Genomic DNA, 21,792 nt, shown 5'->3' with positions numbered 1-21,792 from the left:
TCAAACAATTAGAACTCATAAAAATTATTAAAAATTGTCCAAATATCAATAAAATATTTCAAAACAGCAGACATCACATAATACACAATAATTAAAATGGCAGTCAATCAAGAAAAATAAACTTACGGTAAAATGCCACCTTTACTTGTTTTCCTTGAAAGCACATACCAGGAGCAGCAGCGGCTGCTGAAGCTCTGTCCTCAAGGTCCTCTTCTTTAGGGCCCACAAGTCACTCACACACACACCCCAATTAAACCCTATGACCAGTCTCTGTCTCTCACACACACCCCAGTCACCTCCCTGCCCAGTCTCTGTCTCTCACACACTTTGCTTAGAGCCCCAATGCTGTGTTCCCCTTTAATTTCGCAGTGGCAGATTTCCCAGTGCTGCCGCTGCCTTCTCAGCCACACTGAAGCAGCAAACATTTATTTTAGAAAAATATGCCACAGCACTCAAGCCTTTCTTCTGGCTATCAGGATATCCCTAGGCTCCCGCAACCCCTCAGTTCTATAGACCACCTATGTGGTCTATATAACTGTTTCCTGGTGTCCCTATGTATGGCCCTGCGGGCTATGGAGGGTACCTCTGAAGTGCCAGTGGACAGCTGATGCAGGGTTTTATGGTGGTCCTTTAAATGGGCCACTACATCTTGAATTTTGTCTCCAAATAGTTTTTCTCCTGTGCATGGTAGATCTGGGTGTAGGTCTGAAGCCTTAAGCCAGGCCCAGCATCTAGTACTGTTACCTGCTGCCGAGACTCTGGAAGCTGTTTCATGTCTACCTGCTTCCAAACCCTTTTGTAGGATGGAAGCTAAGGTGTCAGCGAATTCCTGGACTTTTTTCCAGAAATTTTTGTTGTATTGGGTCAAGTATAATTGGCATGCAGCTATTCGCGCTATTAACACGGACCCTTGAAAGACTCTGCGCCCCAGTGTCTTCTTTTCCTTACCAAAAGGAGCAGAAGAGTGTGGACGGAATCTCAGCCTTCTTTTGGGCTGATTCCACCACTACAGAATGATGTGGCAACTGGCTTTTCTGAAATCCCGGGGCTTTCTATTGACTGGAGGCACGGAATCTGGATGGTCCCATAGGCAGTGCAAAAGATCAAGAAGAACTTCATGCACTGGTATTGCCATTATCTCCTTTGGAGCATCTACAAATTGTAAGACCTCCAGCATTTTGTGGCATGCGTCTTCCTCCATCACCAATGGAAATGGGATAGTTTCAGACATCTTCTTGACAAAGCTAGCAAAGGAGAGGTCTTCAGGAGGAGAACGATGCTTTTCTTCCGGGGATGAAGGCTCTGAGAGCAACTCATTGGAAGCTTGTGAGTCCGAGGATGCCTCCTCCCATGGATCATAGGGAGTTTCTTCCTCACCTGCCGGTATTTCTGAGGGAAGAAGGATGCCAGACACTAGAGGTCGGGGTGGCATCGATGGATGCGGTGCTGGCATCGAGGTGGATGACGTGCGCTTAGGCACAGACAGTCCCGATGGCCCTGGAACGGGTTTCAGCATCGGTGGATCCCATGCCGGGATTGGGCCGGAAGGGCCCTCTTCATCCTCCGAGGAACCCGGTATGGGAATCGGGACCTGCGGAGGCCTTGATGGTAGACTCGATGCCTGCAAGTCTGATGGCACAGGCTGAGTCGGCAGGGCACCGATGAGGGTGTCCAGGCACTCGAGAGTGGTGCGAACATAGAAGGCGCCGGTTCCGGCACCAACTGGAAGACCCGGAGGGCATTGAGCACTGCCTGTTGGACCAGTCTGTCCAATTCCTCCCTGAAGGCTGGTATGGATAGCACTGCGCCTGGGGTAGAAGGCAGGCTAGGCGATCTGTGGAGGTTCAATACCCAGCACGGATATCTGTGGGGAATGCCTCGCGGTCCTGGGTCCAGAGGAGGATGAGGGCTCTTCTCCCCGGGCCCTCTTTGCAGGTGGCTTGATGGAAGTCAATGCCGCTGTGGTATCAGTGCCGGCACCGGGCGGGGACGCACGTCAGTGCCAGTGATGTTTCCCTCAGTGCTCGGTCCGGTCCCTCTCTGGCACAGAGGACAATCATGCCGATGCCTTCAAGGGTGTCAGTGACAGATGGTCACCCGCTCCATGATGATCCGGTCGGGGCGTCTCTGAGGTCGATGGACCCTCTCTTGTTGGTGCCACTTGAACTGGAGTCAATGGAGCAGAACGTTTCAAAGCAAACAAATGCTCCATCTTGTCCAGTCAAATGCGCCGGCCTTTAGGGGTCATTTGTGCGCAACTGGGGCATTGACGGTCGTCGTGCGAGGGACCTAAGCACAAAACGCAAACATTGTGCGGGTCCATTATGGACATGGTTCTCAGACACTTGGGGCATTTCCTAAACCCGGTTGCTATGCCGAAAAGAAATGGCGGACACGCAGTCAGTGACCATTGGGCACAGAGAGGTAAGCCATCGGGAACCAACCGCAAACCACAGGAAAGACGCTTACTAAGCGTCGGAGGGAACCCCGGTGAGGGTGATTTTAAGAAGGTAAACTTCAAATATTTCCGTGAGGAAAGTTGTGTGGATTTTTTCACAGAGCTCCTAACCACAAGGCAATTTGCTGTGTGGGAAAAAAAAAAAAAAGAGACTGAAGGGGGACCCCATGTGGCCACAGAGTTAGTGGCATGCTGGGCATGCTCAGTGTGCCAGTCAAAGTTCTAGAAACTCTGACAAAAGTGTTCTGTGACAGGGCTCCATCTGATGATGTCACCCATATGTGAGGACTACTATCCCGCTTGTCCTGGGAGAATCAATCTGACATCTTAACTTGTGGAACCAGAGGGACCTGCGAGACTGCAGGGCCCCATATATCAGGAGCTTGCAAAGGAGGTGCACACAGGTAAGAAACACTGCCAGTGGGAAAGAAGGTAAGATTACCAGAGTTCTGGTGGATTAATCTGAGAGATGTGTTCTCTTTAGCAGTGGTTCTCAACAGGTGAGTCGGGACACACTAGTGTGTCATGATGATCCGGGAGGAGTGTTGCAGATCCAGCAGAAGGCTGCTCTTTTTTCATCAGCCTGGGCAGGAGTTGGCCGACTTCTCCTTTATTGGGTACGACAGGAAGCTGCTCTCTTCCTGGCCCAGTGGAAGGTTGTTTCCTCCTCCTTCACCCAGATCAGAGTGAGATATCACCAACTCCTGTTCATATGAACCCGGCAGGACAGCAATTTTATCTCCCCCTGCCTGACCTGGCAATGAGGCTGCTGATGCTCTCTTTACCACATGGAGCCTGGGTGTGAAAGCAGTTCTTTACAAGAGATTTGTATCAGCCTTATGTATTGTATTTTCTCAATATTATATTACATTGGTGGTGAACTGCTGCCTTTTCATGGTTAGGGCTATTGCTGTTTCATGTTTTGGAGTTAGTGTTTCTGCGGTATGGCAGGTTTGATAGACATGTACAGTGAGGTTTGTTTGTATTATTTTACAATGCATCTGGTAGCAGAGAGAGTTTGTGATGCTGTTATTGAGATGAGACCAGAATCAGAATATCTTTTTTGTATGGTGAGTTGTATAAGGAAATGTCTTAGTTCTGCTCTGCACCCATTGTTAGGAAGCGGGGTACTCCCTGTGGATGCAGAGCATATGCTTATATTTACTTCTATGATTGTCATGTGTTCAGTGTGTCACACAATGTGAGCTTCATCTCTCAAGTGTGTCCTGATAGAAAAAAGGTTGAGAACCACTGCTCTATAGTGTTAATAGTGAGTGAGCAGTTTATTTTGATTGGGGGCGGGGGGGGGGGGGGGGGGGGGGAAGTCTGGTGGACTGTCCCAATGGAAAATTAAGCTAATCTAATCTAATCTCAAAACAAACCTAAAAGCACATTCTTTAAGTTTTGTTACCAAAAACGTTTTTGAGCCAGATACAAAAGCCTCTGTGCTAGTAGGCATCTCTTACATACAAGAGAATTATATACCAGAATAAATCAAAGTTAGCCAACAAAATCCAGCTATTACCAACATGTAAATTCTAACCGGGAGACATTTCCATTTGAACTGGGTCTCATTTTTCTCTCTCTTTCCTTCAGAGTGGATATTTTAATACTTTTCAATCTTTCCTTAATGCACTCTTTTCCTCATTCCTCCTCTCTCGCCTACATTCCTCAATCCCTTTCACCATTATCTTTCAGGATTTCCTCACCCTCAAATCCAAGATCATCTCTCTCTCATCCCATCTCTCACTTTTTCCAGTTTTCTCTCTTTCTTTCCTGGCTCCCCATCCTCAGATCTCCTCTCCCTATTCCTGGTCCTCCGTTTTCTCCCTAATCCCATATCATTGCTCCATATCCATCATCCCAGTTCTTGGTCCTCTCTTTCTTTCTCTATCCTGGGTCCAGTTTCCTTCTCTATTACCCTGCCCCTTATCCAGGGTCCTTTCTCCTTTCTCTCTCAGTCCCTGGTCCCCTCTCTCCCCTGCACCCTCCTAGCTTCCCCCCACCATCTCCCTCATACTCAATCCTCTCCCTCCTTCCCCATTTATCCCCTCCCCTGATATGCCCCAGCTTGTCCTCCCAATTCTTTCACTGCCCCTGGAAGGCAGGAGCTGCAATGCATAACACACTATGACAGTGTCCTGGGCCTCCTCCCTCAACATTCACCACCTTTTTGCACTCCCCACGTCTCCCCTCACCCCCCTTCCCTTCCCACAAATCATTCTCACCTGAGCTCTGGGTAGGTCCCTACTCAGCTGAGTTTCAAATCCCTGCAGCACATACATCTAAGGCCTGGAGCCCTGACTCTCCAAGCAAACAGGGCAAAACAAAGGAGCCCTATACTCCAGGTAGCAGATGGGGGTAGAGAGTGACAGGTGGGGAGGGGATGGACCAGGAAGCAGACACTCTTCTCTGCATTTAATGCTGCCTTGCTGGATTCCTCTTCCAGTTGTCCTCAGTGCTGTCTGGTTGCCGAGGGGACAGGACACAGCGGCTGTAGCAGCAAGCAGGAGATTTGAGGTATTGTCCAACTACATCAGAGCATGAGCCCAGGTAGGAGGGGCTGCCAGAACTGCAGCACAGGATGAATTTTCCCAAGGCACACTGGTTGAGAAGCACTGCCCTAGAGATGCTATAGGACCAGATAAAGTATTTATTTATTTAAAGCTTTTTTATACCAATTTTCTTGATACAAATCAAATCAACTCGGTTTACATAGAACAAAGGTCTTAACAATAACAACACAATAACAATTAACATGAGACAGAATTAGAGGAAGTATAAAGTTACAATAAAACAAAGGGACTACAATTGGGAATTGGAAATGAAGCGGGGGTAATACAATAATAAATACTAAATATTGATAAGTGTGTGGGGAGGCTTGGCTAGCATACCTCTAAATTATGACGTTTATGTGAACTTAATGCTTGTCTAGGTATAGCGAAAGAAAAGTTAGATTAGATTCTGTAACAGTAATGTTGGTCTAGGAACAGGGGAAGGCTCGACCGAACAACCATGTCTTGAGTTTCTTTTTAAAAGTTAGGAAACAGGATTCCTGCCGGAGGTCCGGAGGTATGGCGTTCCAGATGGAGGGACCCGCTGTTGAGAATGCCCAATCTCTGATGTTTAATCGGTGCACAACTTTGTTTGGGGGGGGACGTATAGAGATCCCTTGTAGGCTTCCCTTATAGGTCTGGCCGTAGAGTGTAGTTTGAGCGAATATAGCAGGTCAAGGGGGGTCTGATGGTAGATGCTTTTGTGAATAACAGTGAGTGATTTGTGGAGTATTCTAAAGTTAACTGGGAGCCAGTGCAGATCCTTTAGTATAGGTGTAATGTGCTCTCTCCGATTAGTATTCGTCAGGATTCTCGCCACCGCGTTTTGGAGCATCTGGAGGGGTTTTATTGTAGCTGCAGGGAGACTTTGTAGAATAGAATTGCAATAGTCAACCTTGGAGAACAGATCTGAAATCATGGTGGTATAGTAGAGGCTTGAGTTTTTTTGAGTACCTGTAATTTATAGAAGCACTCCTTGGTGGTGTGGTTTATAAACTTCAAGCTCAGGTGCCTATCGATTATGACTCAGAGGTCTCTTGAATGAGAGATTTGGATGTTAGCAAGCGACTGTTGTTGGAGATGACTGTCTTCTGGAGTGATAAGCAGGAGTTCTGTCTTGGCAGTGGTAAGCACAAAGTTAAGGCCTGTAAGGTGACGGTTGATCGTTTGCAGGTGAGTGTTCCATTGCTTGACTGCTGTAACTGAGTCAGTTACGGGAATCAAAATTTGAACGTCGTCTGCGTATATATAGAATTTCAGTTTTAATGTTGTGAGTAGTTGGCAGAGAGGGAGGAGGTAGATATTAAACAAGGTGGGAGATAAAGAGGAGCCCTGGGGGACTCAGAGTGGAAAATTGGTGCGTGGTGATTCCTTGTCATTGATTTTAACCTTATAGCCTCTATTGCTAAGGAATGAGTCAAACCATCTGAGAGCGGATCCTGTGATTCCTATATCTGATAGCCGGTTTAATAAGGTGGAGTGGTTTACTGTGTCAATTGCTGCAGAGATATCGAGGAGCGCTAGCAGGAAGGAGTGTCCTTTGTCAAGACCCATGCATGCGTAGTCTAAGAGTGAGATGAGGAGGGTTTCTGTACTATGTGATTTCCGGAATCCGTATTGCGACGGATGGAGAGTTTTATGTTCTTCCAAATAATTTGATAGTTGATTATTAACCACTTTCTCCATGATCTTGGCTACAAATGGCAGATTAGAAATAGGGCGATAATTGTTAGGGTCGTCCGGGCCCAAGTTCGGTTTCTTGAGTATAGGTTTGAGAGTGGCCAATTTGAGAGCGTCCGGCTAGATTCCTTGTGAGAGTGAGCAGTTGATGATATCTGCTAGATATTTAGAGATGGCGTCCGGTATTAGTAGTGATTTGGATGGAATTTGGGCTAGAGGGCGAGTGGAGGGTTTCATTCTTTTTAGAATGGTTTCAATCTCTGTGGTGTAAGTGGGTTCGAAAGATTCCAACACCGCATCAGAGTTAGGGAGGTAGGAAGGGTCCAAAGGTGGTGTGTTAGGGCTGGAAGATAATCTAGTTAGGGTGTTGGAGATTTTATTCTGGAAGAAGAGAGCCAGATCACTGGCTTTCCATTGGGCTAGGTTATCAGGAATAGGTGAGGTTGCAGATTTAGTGAGTTCCGAAACGTAAGAGAAGAGAGCCTTCGCGTCGAATATCCTATCGTGAATACGAAGGGCGCAAAAATCTCTTTTAGTTCGTAGTGTCGCAGTTCTGTAATAGTGGAGAGTAGCTTTATATATGACTAGGGTGTTGGGGTTGGGGGTCTTCCGCCAATTCTTTTCTTTCTGTCTCAGGTGTTGTTTTAGTGAGCAGAGCTCCTTTGAGAACCACGGTTGTTTGTTTTTCTGAGCAGGGTTGATATTCTTTGTCGAACGGTGGCATAAGTTGTTAGTTATGGCTTCTGTGATATTTTGCCAAGAGAGTATAGACGCGTTGGGGTTTGATAGATCCAGGGTGGGAAGTTCTTTGACCAGAGAATTGCTGAGGGCTTCTGAAGAGCAGGATTTCCTGTAGTGCAGAGTGGTGAGCGGGGAGGGTGTAGGAGATCTTCCTTTCGTCTTGAGAGTGGAGGTGATAATAAAATGGTCTGACCATGGAACTGGGAGGCATAAGGGGGTGAATGTTGTATGAAGCTGGCATTTTTGAAGATGAGATAGAGTGTATGACCTGCTTTATGTGTGGGTTGGTTGACAAGTTGTTTGAAGCCCATGTCCGTGAGGGAGGATAAGAAAGCTTCGCAGTTGGATGAAAGAGGATTGGTATCGATGTGTAAATTGAAGTCCCCTAGGATAATAGCTGGTGAATCCAGGGTCAGGTATTTAGCTATGATTTCCACTAGAGGTGAGGCATCCGAGTCTAGCAAACCAGAGGGGTGCGTATGTGAGGAGAATTTGGAGAGTTTTGGATTTAAACAGGCCTACCTCTAGTTTAGATATTGAGTTGATAGGTTGTAGGGTGAGATTAAGATCTTTTTTGGCCACTAAGAGAAGACCTCCCCCTCTTTTCTTTTATCTAGGAATTGAGAAGACGTCATATATCTGAGTGGGAAGCTGATTTATTAAAACTGCATCTGTCGGCTTCAGCCAGGTCTCTGTGATCGCACAAATGTCTGGTTTGGAGTCAAGCAGGTAGTCGTGTAGGATGTGGGTTTTCTTGGTGATCGATTGAGCATTGAATAGTGTTAGGGTGAATACAGCAAGCCCCAGGAATTGGATGAAAGGGGAGATCATTACCGGAATGAGATTTCTATCGGTTTTGTGTTGGTGCTGCATTGGTGATTTCATCTTAGTGGAGGAGCTTTGGTATAAGATAGGTATTGAGTATCCTTGCGTCATTAGAAGACTAGAGTGCTTACGTAGTCAAGTGTTGCCCCGGGTGGGTTTCTTGAGGCCCTGAAGTATCTGTGGTGGCTGGGAGAAAGGATGTCTCAGTCGGAATAGGCTATCTACTGTGGACTGCAGAGGGAGGTTTTGACTGAAAGTTATTGAGTTCTGGAGCGAGTTGTATGAGGGAAAGAAGAGAGCTGGATCTATTTGACTACTGGATGAGTGCTGGGGTCAGCTTGAATTTAGATGATGGGTATGAAAGCTAGGGGAAGGAGAAAAAAAAAGTTGGATTGCGCTGCAGCTGGGGGGCATTGGTTGTCTGCCGGTCTGAGAGGCTGAAAGGTAGTAGTAGGTTTGGAGAAGTCTGGAGCGATAGCTTACGTGAAAGAATGTGATTGCGGTCTGGAAAGAGTTGAGGTAGCACTGCGGTGCTGCACGAAGGGGCGCACAAAGGGGCCTGCCCCTTTGTTGCGCGACGCTCGGCACGCAACGCCTAGCTGCCGCGTGGAATTTAAAGGGCCGACGGGGCTGTCCCCAGATTAGCTGCTCCGCAGCTCAGTTGATTGGCTGGGTGCCGGCCCGGAAGAGGGCCGAGATCGATGGTGTCAGTCACCGGAGGAAGGAAGGGGGAGTGGAGCTTCGCGGTCGGCGCTATGAGCGGCTGGGGGTAAGTGGAGTAATTGAGGCCTTACCCCGGCAGGTCTCTGGCGCCAACTGCACAGGCCTAGCACGCTCTCGGTCCGATCCGGCGCTTGAAGCACTACTAAGGCATCAAGGGGTGCGATACAAAGAAGCACTTTACAGGAATCCAATTACTCTTGAGACATCAAAAAATATTGTTAAGGCACTGCAGTACTTTCCATGCATCAACACTAAAAGAATATCTTCAGGCACAAAAGCAAAAGAAAAGAAATGCAAGACACAGAGACCCCATCAAGGTACCCAGAACAGTGCTGAGGCACTGACAATCAAGTTAAAAAAAAAGCCAAAAACAGTTGTGCTAAGGCTATCTCAAGGAAAAAGTGGTGGTAAGTCAATGAGAAGTGAAAGTATTTCTGAGGTACCAAAACAGAGACAGAAAGATACCAAGCATTCTAAAAATACAAACATACCTGAAGTATTTCGTCATGACTGTTTGGAGAATATCAATGCACATGAGGTTTCAAAATATTTTCAAGGCACTAACACACAAACAAACAAGTTTAAGGTACTGGAGCATGCATATCAAAGGTAGTTTCAACACACCAAAGCACTATCAAACCAGAGTTGAACCAACAGTGTCCCAAAGCACAGACATACTAGCAAGATGACAAGCAAATTCATCTAGTGGCACCACCAACAGAGGGTACACCTCCTATCAAAATGTTCTGAAACACTAACACCAAAATGTACTATTAAGTAGAGATGTGAATCGGAACCAGAATCGGTTCGGATTTCAGTTCCGATTCACATCTCTACTATTAAGTTTAAGTTATCATGACATGCCAGATGATTTTCAAGGCACTATGCTGTCCCACTACCAAATCATCATGGCAGTGCAATATTATAACATGCTGTTTAATCAAAGATATTTTGAGTTACAAAAGCATTCACAGAATGCTAAAGCACTTTCAAAACACTAAGAAACAAAGGGTCCTCCGGAGAAAACAAGCAATTCTATGACTATTAAGCCTGACATTTAAACACAAAAATGCAAAGTACCAAGGTGTATCCAGCACAATATGACTGTTACCACATCACTGATGCTTGTGAATCCATTCTAATTGGATCCTTTCTTTCATGAACTGTTAACATCAAGAAAGACAGAGAAATGTTCACAGAGAGCATAAGACTGAACTCTTTGGCCTGAATGCCAAGCATCATAAGCCAAGTACCCGCTCATCACCTAGCAAATACCATCCCTACAGTGAAGCAAGGTGGATGTTTTTCAGCTACACGAACTGAAAGACTAGTCAGGATCGAGAGAAAGATGAATGGAGCAAAAGAACAGAGAGATCCTTGATGAAAACCTGCTCCAGAGCACACTGGACCTCAAACTGGGGTGTCAATTCACTTTCCAACAAGACATACAGCCAAGCCAACACAGGAATAGATTTGGGACAAGTCCATAAATATCCTTGAGTGGCCCAGCCAGAGCCCGGACTTGAACCCGATCGAGCATCTCTGGAAAGACCTGAAAATAGCTGTGCATTAACACTCCCCATCCAACCTGACAGAGCTTGAGAGGATCTGCAGAGAAGAATGGGAGAAAATTCCCAAATCCAGGTGTGTCAAGGTGATAGCATCGCACCCAAGAAGACTTGAGACTGTAATTGCTGCAAAAGGCGCCTCAACAAAACACTGAGTAAAGGGTTTAAATACTTATCTAAATGTTATATTTCAGTTTTTGATCCAGTTTTCGAACTCCACAACCCCAGCTTCCAGAAGCCTCACACCCCTGGCAGCAGCAGAAGACTGCAAGCGCACAGACCTCAAACCTCCTTACTATACTCTATCCGTTTACCTTGCTATACCTTATCTGCTTACTAGACTTAACTGTTTTGATATATTTTGATTTTACATGATAATTGTGTTTGGTAAGAGTAATTTTCTACTGATTTTTACAGAAGCAATTTAATGCAAAACCTGAGTCAAGAAGATGGGTAACTAGGAAGATATAGGTAGACTATAATATTTTCAGGGTCATTGCCAGACAAATCTAAAATAAATTTATAGACTAAAAGGTTAGGTCAGCTTTACGTCCCTGGTCCCTTAGAAATTTTAACTTGATAACAAATCAACAAAACTATAGCAGCGAGATGGAGGCTGCCAGTTTTTTGCACTGAGTGCCACATGTATGATTATCTCCCAGCTGGCGAGAGGTTGTATGTGTGCACTCAGTGCAAAGAGCTCTTAGCCCTTAGTGAACAAGTCCGATCTCTGTAGGCTAAAGCAGCAGACCTGGAGGAGCTATGGGAGACAGACAGGTATATAGAGGAGACCTTCAGTCAGGGACATAGTACTGAAGTCCCACCTCCAATCTGGTAGCTTCTATGCTGCCTTGGAGGAGAAAAGTCACCAGAAAGGAGAGCATCATCTTGAAGAGGAGGAAGCAATTCTGTAGCTAGGACCCGCCCTCAAGATAATGTTGCATCCTCTCACACCAAGGAGAACTCTCCAGGTGCACGTAACCAGGAGGGAAGGATTAGGACGGCTATTGTAGTTGATGATTCAATTATTAGGAACATTGATAGCTGAGTGGCTCGTGGATGTGGGGATTGATTGGCAACTTGCCTGCCTGGTGCAAAAGTGGAGGACCTCATGCATCAAATGATAGGATTTTAGATAATGCTGGGAGGAGCCGGCTGTTTTAATACATGTGAGTATCAAAGAGATAGGGAAGTGCAGGAGGGAGGTTCTGAAAGCCAAATTTAGGGTTTTAGGTAGAAAGCTAAAATCAAGAACCTCCAGGGTAGCATTCTCAGAAATGTCCCCGTTCCAGGTGCAGGACCCCAGAGGCAGACAGAGCTCCAGACTCTCAATGCATGGATGAGACAATGATGCACGGAAGAGGGTTTTAGGTTTGTTAGGAACTGGGCTTCGCTTTGGGGAAGGGAGGGCCTTTTCCGAAATGATGGGCTCCACCTTAATCAGACTGGAACCAGGTTGCTGGTACTAACCTTTACAAAGGAGACCTTCTTCCAGGACAAAACCAATAAATTGCTAACACACTTTCCTTCTATCCCCCACATCCCCAAAAAAACCCACCCCTCCTATTCAAATAATCCCCTTACAAACCTTACATCATTAGAGCTCACCACGGCTCTCGAAATAAGAGTCCATACTTAAGAAAGCCAAGCCATTCTCCCACCCCTCAGACACTATCCCTACAAAACTCATTACCATTCCCAACGTAATAGCCCAACCCATTGCTAACATAAATTAATGCATCCATCAAATTAGGAGTAGTACCCAGCACACTCTAAAAAAAAAAAACCTATGCTTGACCCCATTGTCCAACTACCACCCCATTTCTAATCTACCGTTCATCTCAAAAATCTTAGAGAAAACCATCAACCGGCAACTCACCGGTTACCTAGATGACCATAAAATCCTCTCTCCTTCCCAATACGGTTTTCGTAAATACCATAGTACAGAAACCCTCCTCTTGTCCTTGACTGACCACCTTATCAAAGGTCTAGATAAATGGCAATCTTATATCCTAAACATAACAAAAAGACCCTATATGTGATATTATTTCTCCATGCTGTGTCTCCTCACCCCTTCCCTTCACATTTGTTATTTCATGTTATTCCCTATAATTGTACATTTTGTATATACCTGCAATCTTTGCCTACACTAATTTATTAATCTAATTTCATTCTTCTGTCACTTTTCCTCCTTTTTTCTCTTTTTACCCTCTTGTATTCATGTTATTTTAATTTTAGATTAATGCTTTATTTCCCCTACCTTTCCTTACTCTCTAATTATTATGTTTCAATATGTTCTAATTGTATTATGTTAAACTTGTTTGATGTAAAGCGCCGCCACAGGCACTAGTTTCTTGTTTCGCTGTGAACCGATGTGATATCATTGATGAATGTCGGTATATAAAACCGTTAAATAAATAAATAAATAAACAACTATACAATATCTTTAAATTGAAGAATGCTGCATCAGCAAGCCAGACAACGGCAGTTGTATAACTTGCCGCGTATTGTGTCTTTTTTTATATATTATTTAAGAAGTGTTTTCAAAGTCCCAACTTATGAAATAATAATTGCAAAAGTCCCAAAACCTTAGGAACACACATCTGTGCCTTGAAACGTAGTTGAGAAGCCCCGACAACGGCCGGTGTTTCGCAATAGCTGAATCGCTTCTTTAGGAGTAATTTTAAGCTTAAATCTCAGGACAGATGCTGTTAATTTAAAAATACAAATCAGACAATATCATTTTTAGAAAATCCATAAATGAATGAATACTTAACTCAAGATGTCCACAGCACAAACCTTCTTCCCGGACGCGAACGTCTCCAAAAAATTTTTTGCGATATGTGGGACCAAGCGAAGCCCGAACTGCTTTCCCTTTAAAAAAGCCTGCGCTTTTCAAACGTGATGTCGTCATGACGTGCTTCCATCTTTAACACACGTTGTTATGGTGATGTATAAACAATCTGAAAGCTGTACCCAGCCAATTGTAAGGTGATAGTTAACATGATTCCAAGTATACGATAAATGAAAAGTTGTGATTTTTATAAGAACACTTGAAGTTCCAGTGCTGAATTTAAACCATTGGGTTCCACGGTCTGAAGCCGGTGAATCCATCTTTGTTCTGCACGTAATAGCCGGATGTTAAAATCTCCTCCTCTCCAGTTAGGGGATAGCTGCTTAAGTACACACACTTTTAAGTCGTCAAAGGTATGATGATATTGAATACAATGTGATGTCAGTGGAGCTGTCAGTCGACCTGTTGAGATGCAGGATCGATGTTCAATAAGATGGGTCTTCAATGCTCGCTGAGTTTTACCCACGTACCATAGGTTACATGGGCATTTTATGAGGTAAATTAACCCCGTAGATCGACAATCTGTAAAATTCCTCAAAACAAAAGTGAAATCAATTTTTGTGAAATATAAAGAAGATGTATCTATCATCACATGGCAGACTGTACATGCTCCGCATGCTGTATGTGCACCTACATTGATGCCCGGCTGTGGGACTGATGAGTCAGAATGTACCAACAGGTCCTTGAAATTGGAACCTCTTGTGAATGCAAATCTGGGGACCTCTTGAAATTCATTATGGATCTGTAGCATGTGCCAGTTGTTGTAGATGATACGCTTCATGACTGAAGTCATAGAAGAAAAGGGCAAAACACAAGTTAAAGTATCAGTGGGTTCAATAGTGCGTGGTAAAAAAAAGCCAATCTCTGTTAATGAATCTTGCGCGGGTAAAGGCATGAGATTTAAGCTTAAAATTACTCCTGAAGAAGCGATTCAGCTATCGCGAAACACCGGCCGTTGTCGGGGCTTCTCAACTTCGTTTCAAGGCACAGATGTGTGTTCCTAAGGTTTTGGGACTTTTGCAACTATTATTTCATAAGTTGGGACTTTGAAAACACTTCTTAAATAATATATAAAAAAAGACACAATACGCTGCAAGTGACGAGTAGTCCAGACGGCAAGTTATACAACTGCCGTTGTCTGGCTTGCTGATGCAGCATTCTTCAATTTAAAGATATTGTATAGTTGACACAGCATGGAGAAATAATAACACATAAAGGGTCTTTTTGTTATGTTTGGGTTTGACGGATAAGACTTTTTTTGTTCCTTTTGGTTTGGGTTTAATCTTATATCCTAGCCATCTTAGACATCTCAGTGGCCTTTGACACCATCAGCCACAATATACTCCTCCAGCGGCTTAATGAGATTGGAATAACTGGAGTTGCCCACAGCTGGTTCAGTTCCTACCTCAGCAACAGAAACTTCAAAGTCAAAATTGGAAACCATGAGTCTAAAGAAATTCCCCTTAACCAAGGTGTCCCTCAAGGCTCTTCCCTGTCATCTACCCTCTTCAATATATACCTCCTACCGCTCTGTCAACTCTTATCCAATCTCAAGCTTCCACACTATCTTTACTCAGACGATGTGCAAATTCTCATCCCTATCACTGACTCTCTACCCAAAGCCTTCAACACCTGGGAATCCACACTAATGTCAATCAATAAGCTCTTAAATAGCATCTATCTTGCCCTTAACACTGCAAAAACTGAGTTTATGCTTATTTCCCCAACAACCCACTCCCACGCCCTCTCCCTACATCACGTGCTTCCGCCCCACATCTCCTTTTCCCAACAGGTTCGAGATTTAGTGGTCACGCTAGACGATCAAATCAACTTAAAGAAATTCATCAACTCATCACTTAAAGAGTGCTTTTACAAGATACATACCCTAAAGAAACTTAAACCCCTGCTTCATTTCTCTGACTTTCGCACGGTCCTACAAACTATGCTCTTTTCCAAAATCGACTACTGTAATTCTCTTCTCATAGGTTTACCCAAAAACGCCATCCACCCACTACAAATTCTGCAAAATACTGCCACCCGAATCCTCACCAATACACACAGCAACGAACACATTATACCTGTCTTAAAAGAATTACACTGGCTACCAATCACCTCCCGCATACAATACAAGACACTTTCAATCATTCATAAAGCACTACACAACCCTGACATGAACTGGTTTAAGGACTCTCTCCAATTCCACTCCTCCTCCAGACTGACCAAAAACCAATATCTTGCCACCATATGTACTCCCTCTCCCAAACTCACCAACCTCGCATCCTCCAAAGCACGAGCGCTCTCCTTAGCTGGTCCTGTCTTATGGAATACAATGCCTTGTCAACCGCCTCTGGCGTAATGTTTTTGTTCAATGTACACCGACGTGATACCTTTGATGAACGTCGGTATATAAAAACCATTAAATAAAATAAATAAATAGACTTGGTGAATGTCACATCAGGACATGCTAGAGAGGTAATGTTCCTAGATGAAATAAATGACTGCTATATGAAGCAGTTGGTACAAGAACCAACAAGAGGGGAAACTATTTTAGACCTAGTCCTTAATGGAACACAGGATTTGGTTCGAGAGGTAACAGTGTTGGAGCCACTTGGCAACAGTGATCACAATATTATCAAGTCTGACTTAACTGGAGGGAGCACACTATACAAATCTTCTGCAACAGCATATAATTTTCAAAAAGGTGACTGTGATAAAATAAAGAAATGGTTAGAAAAAAATAAAAAGGAGCAACTGCAAAGGTTAAAAATTTAGCTAAAGAATGGAAGTTGTTTAAAAATACCTTCTTGGAAGCCCAGGCCAAATGTATTCCATGCATTAGAAATGGTGGAAGGAAAGTTAAATGACTATTGGCATGGTTAAAAGATGAGGCAAGAGAAGCTATAATATCTAAAAGAACATCTTTCAAGAAATGGAAAAAGTATCTGAATAAAGAAAACAGGAAACAGCATAAGCTCTAGCAAGTCAGATGCAAAGCACTGATAAGGAAGGCAAGGAAAGAATATGAAAAGAACCTTGCTGTGGAAGCAAAAACTCATAATAAAAACTTTTTCAGGTACATTCAAGGTAAAATGCCTGTGAGGGAGTTAGTCAGACCATTAGATTATCAAGGTGTAAAAGGGGCATTTAGGGATGACAAAGCCATAGCAGAGAGACTCAATGAATTCTTTGCTTCGTTATTCACCGAGAAAGATGTATGAGATATACCCATGCCAAAAAATGATATTCAAAGGGGATGATTCAGAGGAACTGAAACAAATCTCAGAGAACCTGGAAGATGTACTAGGGCAAATTGACAAACTAAAGAGTAGCAAATCACCTGGACCAGATGGTATAAATCACAGAGTGCTGAAAGAACTGAGAAATGAAATTGCGGACCTGCTATTGGAAATCTGTAAACTATCAGCAACATCGTCTATGGTACCTGAAGATTGGAGGGTTGCCAATGAAATGCCAATTTTTAAAAAGGGATCAAGGGGTGATTCAGAAAACTACAGACCAGCGAGTCTGATGAATGTGCCAGGCAAAATGGTAGAAACTATAATAAAAAGCAAATTGCTGAATATTTAGCTTGGCAGGGTTTAATGGGACAAAACCAACATGGATTTAGCCAAAAGACATCTTGACTCACAAACTTGCTACATTTTTTTGAGGGCGTTAATAAACATGTGGATATAGATGAGCCAGTTGTTACTGTGAATCTGGATTTCCAGAAAGCATCTGACAAAGTCCCACATAAGAGACTTCTTAGGAAATTAAAAAGTCATGGGATAGGGGCAGTGTCCTATTGAGGATTGCCCACTAGTTGAGTGTAGGGCTAAATGGTAAATGATCCCAATGGAGAAAGGTGAATAGTAGAGTGCCCTAGGGATCTGTTCTGGGATCACCGCTTTTTAATATATTTAAAAATGACCTGGTAATTGGGACCAACAAGTAAGCTGATCAAATTTGTCGATTATTCAAAGTTGTTAAATCACAAGAGGATTCTGAGAAATTGCAAGAGCGCCTTGCAAAACGGGAAGGCTGGGCATGCAAATGACAAATGAAAATTAATGAACAAGTGCAAAGTAATACGCGAGAAATACTGGGGAACACCAGGAGGCACACCGGGTTAAGAGAGGGCTCTCTCAATCTGCTAGAAGGGAGGCAAAACCCAGCTGTCTGAACTGATCCAGGTACGTACAGGGAACCAAAATTCTAGCTACACAATGCAAGGTTCCTCATTAGAAGTCACCACTCAGGAAAAGGACCTAGGTGTCAGTTCTGCTCAGTATGCAGCAGCAGCCAAGGAAACAAATAGAATGCTAGAGATTATTAGGAAAGGAATGTAGAATAAAACAGAGAATATCATAATGCTTCTGTATCGCTCCATGGTACAACCTAATCTTGAGTATTGAGTGCAGTTCTGGTTACATCTCAAAAAAGATATACCAGAATTAGAAAAAGTACAGAGACAGGTGACCAAAATGATAAAGGGGATAGAACAATTCCCCTATGAGGAAAGGCTAAAGGAGTTAGGACTCATCAGCTTGGAGAAGAGACAGCTGAGGGGAGATATGATACAAGTCTAAAAAATAAATGAGTGGTTAGAACGAGTAAATATTAATCAGTTGTTTACTCTTTCAAAAAAGTATGAAGTCAAGGGGACACACAATGAAGTTACTAGGTAATACATTTAAAATTAATAAGAGAAAATATTTGTTTACTCAACAAATAAGCTCTGGAATTCGTTGCCAGAGGATGTGGTGAAAGCTAGTGTAGCTGCATTTAAAAAAAAGTTTGGACAAGTTCCTGGAGAAAAAGTCAATTAACCATTAAGGTAAAGTTACAGAAATCCACTGCTTATTCTTAGGATAAGCAGCTTGGAATCTATCCACCCCTTAGGATCTTGCCAAAAACTTGTTACCTGATTGGCCACCATTAGAAACAGGATACTGGGCACTTGATGGACTTTTGGTCTGACCCAGTATAGCAAGTCTTATGTGCTATTTAACAAGTGAAACTGATTGGCATTTTCCACTGAACCAACACTAAGAATAGCATCCAGTCAGTTATTCAAAAACAAGTTGCTGTTCAGGTAGCAAAGCCAGAAATTAGTGTCTAGCCCAGAAGTAGGCAACTCCAATCCTGGAAAAAAATGACAAGAGTCAGGTGACACATTATACACTAACCAATTTATTTAAGTATGAGCTTTCGAGGACAATGTCCACTTAGTCAGAAAACTGGATAATCCATAAGGTGCCACCCAACTGCTGTCATTTTTTGCTACAGCAGACCAACAGCTAACCCTCTGAAGATTTTCCAATCCTGGAGTGCCACAAACAGGCCTGGTTTCCAGGATATCCACAATGTATATCTGAATACAATAGAGGCAGTGCATGCAAATACACTTCATACATATTCATTCTGGTTATCCTGCATTATCATGGCATTCTGGAGTTGCCTACCCTGGCTTAGCCTAAAATCCCTTATGTTAATGGTGCTAACTAAATAAATCAATTGAATTTAATTTAAACAATAAATGACTAAGAAGCCAGCCTAATGGTCTATCACCAGCAAGTAAGGAGACCAGCATACAGCTGCTGCTTCTTGAGCCATCAAGGGCTCAGGGTGATAAAGGCAGTGTTCATAGATCCCAGCAATACCTTTTGGCCAAGTACAGCATGCATACATATATACATATTCTAGAAAAAAGTAATGGTCTTTAACCCCTGGCAAAAGACTATCACCTTGATGGCTGGCCTATGTGGGATGGCAAGTGTATTAAAAATGGGCAAAATATCAAGGGACTTTAAGACTCACAGTGCTGGAGCCTCTGTGAGTCTTAAAATACTCAGAGTTGAAAGCTTGGAGGAAATTACTGAGCAAAAAATTAAGTCTAGCAGTCAAATGACAGGCAGAATAGTGTGTTCTGCAGCAGCAAGACTGCAAAGCAACTCATCAGGGTGGCATAAAACAAGTCACATGACTCTACTGGTGTAAATCTGCTGAAAATATCTGACTATGCAGAATATGGTTATGAACAGGGAGATCAAAGAAATTGAAATCACGTTCCTTGTAAAAACAATTCCTGACAATTCTAAATAATTTATGCAAAAATCAAGCTAAGAAGAAACATTACCTCTGTGTTTTTTTGAAAGTAAAAAAAAAAAAAACCCAAACCCAAAGCTTTAATAATAGATCAATGAAATAGAAGTACAGTACAGTCACCATTCAAATGTACATGTAGCAAATCAAGTGGCCAAAATATAGTATGTGACCTTTAGCAAGTCTCTTAGAATACCTGTGCTCATACCTAGGCTGTAGACTCTGTAGCAGGGCATTGTAACTAGGTCTATGCTGTACATCTATGGCACTACTTTAATATGTATTGATGCAAGGATTCAGTAGTAATTAAAGATTCCCTTCACTTGTATACAGTGAACAAGATATAGCAAATCAATAAAACTATAATGTTACAAAACTATCCACTGCTAGCAAAATTTTCTGGCATTTGGAAATGAGCACGAAAGCAGTAAACTTTATGCATACCTGAAAATGTTTAGCAATCAACCTTATGCTGCAAAGTAAATCAACTGTACTGTGCATTTCTCACCCATAACTCACACTACACTCCTTAATGGCCATATATTTTGCATAGCTTATTCCACGCCAAGACATCTGATGCTTGACAGTTACAAATGGAAGTATTACAAAACAACAAAGCCATGACAAAAACAAGTACCAACTACTATTCTCGAGTCCTGAAAGTTACACCGTGTCCGCAGCACAACAAAAAGGAACCACTGCTCGGGGAAAGGCCGCAGCTGTGCCAGATACGATACGGGCCGGGCATAGCAGACAGCGCCTCCGAGGCCCGGGCACCGCGGCGGGATAAGGAGGGGAAGCCTGTTTTTCTTCTACGGAGGGAAACGGCACAGTATACAGCAGCGAAGAGGCAGGGGGGGTCTGCACCTAGCAGCGCCTTGAGCGCACACACATTCACTCCAGCTCCGAGGTCGCTACCTTCCGGAGACAGGGCAGAAGGCCCGGTTAATGCCCCGCTTTTTACTTCTCTTTTTTTTTTTTTTCTTGTAACTTACCGAGGCGCGTAGCACGTCGGCCTCAGCCGCCGCCACTACTAATACTGCCCGTCACCCGTTCATGCGGCGGCAGCCTGCAGAGAATGCCATCTCACAGCCCCGCACTCCGCCGCAACGACGCCTCGCTTACGTCAGCCCCCGCCACCGGCCGGCGCGCGCCCTCTCGAACTGACGCTAGAGGGCGGAGAAGCAGCTGCTGCCTGCAAGTCCTTCCGAGGGCCGGGGGAAGGGGGCGGGGCTCTGGCGCAGGGTGTACGTCGGCGGGCCGGCCAACCACCCTGAGAAGTCGATCAGAGCTGCGGCTGGAAGGTAGGAGGCAAGCCGTAGTGGCGAAGTTTGGCTGGGTCCCTTTTGGAAGTGAGAAGTGGTCGAATACGCGTGATTAGATGACTGGAATGCCGCTCAGAATCCAAGTGCGGACTTCAGGATTCCAAGGGTGGCGTGGCCGGATCCAGAAGAGTCTCAGAAATCACCTCTAGCTGAATGGCATCTCAGGATTGATACAAACGTTCATTTATGACATCATAGGCTAGCTGGAGTAATCCAGTGTTGCCAGAGATCGTTCCTATCTATTGTTAATATGGCTATATCATTGGAACAGCTTTACAATTAAAATAAGAAGATACTAGTTTATTTAAAAGATTTTTAGCGCGCATAGCGCATTTTAAGGCGCATAGTAAAAATACATAAAAACATTACATTATATGAAGCACTGTTACTACTACTGTTTGCTGTTTATATTTTTGTTATACTGCACAATCCACAAGATACACAATTTTGTTTTAAGTGAATGTTCCCTTTCATTGCCTATGAGAAAACACTCGATAACATAGGTGCTAAATCTTAACTTCACTTTATCTGATTTATTTTTTGTTTCTTTTTTACTAAGATCTAAGTGTGGGTCTGCACTACGAGATGAGCACGAGCCTTTCTTGACATTTTGGCTGAAATTAAGAAGTGTATGATATGATGAGTAGGGACCTTTGTTTTAAGTTTTTATTTTATTTTGCCTAGGAATTTCAATGTTAGAACAAAAAATATATTAGTGGAAATGTGACTTTTCACTGATTTTTCTCCAGTGTTTTAGAGCAAAATCATTTTCCACTATTTTTTTTGGTTCTAACATTGAAATTTCTAGGTAAAATAAAATTTAAAAAACTCCCTAGATATAAGGATCAGGCATGGTTAATACTCTGCTATCCATCCCAATTATAGAATAACCACAGTCAAAGCAGGAGGATGAAGCATGCTAAAATAATTATCTTCTTGTTATTCCCTTCTGTTTTGC

The 21,792-nt window shown here is 43.5% G+C and overlaps 1 protein-coding gene across 2 annotated transcripts in view; it reads right to left on the bottom strand.

The window, feature by feature from the left end:
- Window positions 1–20,651, bottom strand: part of WWP1 (WW domain containing E3 ubiquitin protein ligase 1) — a 398,863-nt gene extending 378,212 nt beyond the window's left edge. For both annotated transcript variants that reach the window (XM_029591608.1, XM_029591609.1), the window contains exon 1: window positions 20,505–20,651. The gene's annotated coding sequence lies outside the window, so the exon portion shown is untranslated. The remainder of the gene's footprint in view (window positions 1–20,504) is intronic.
- Window positions 20,652–21,792: the final 1,141 nt, after the last annotated feature.

Source organism: Rhinatrema bivittatum, chromosome 2 (genome assembly GCF_901001135.1).
Source record: "Rhinatrema bivittatum chromosome 2, aRhiBiv1.1, whole genome shotgun sequence".
In the NCBI taxonomy this organism is placed as follows: Eukaryota; Metazoa; Chordata; class Amphibia; order Gymnophiona; family Rhinatrematidae; genus Rhinatrema; species Rhinatrema bivittatum.
The sequence above is the reverse complement of the archived record's forward strand: the minus strand, read 5'-3'. Positions and strand labels throughout refer to the sequence as shown.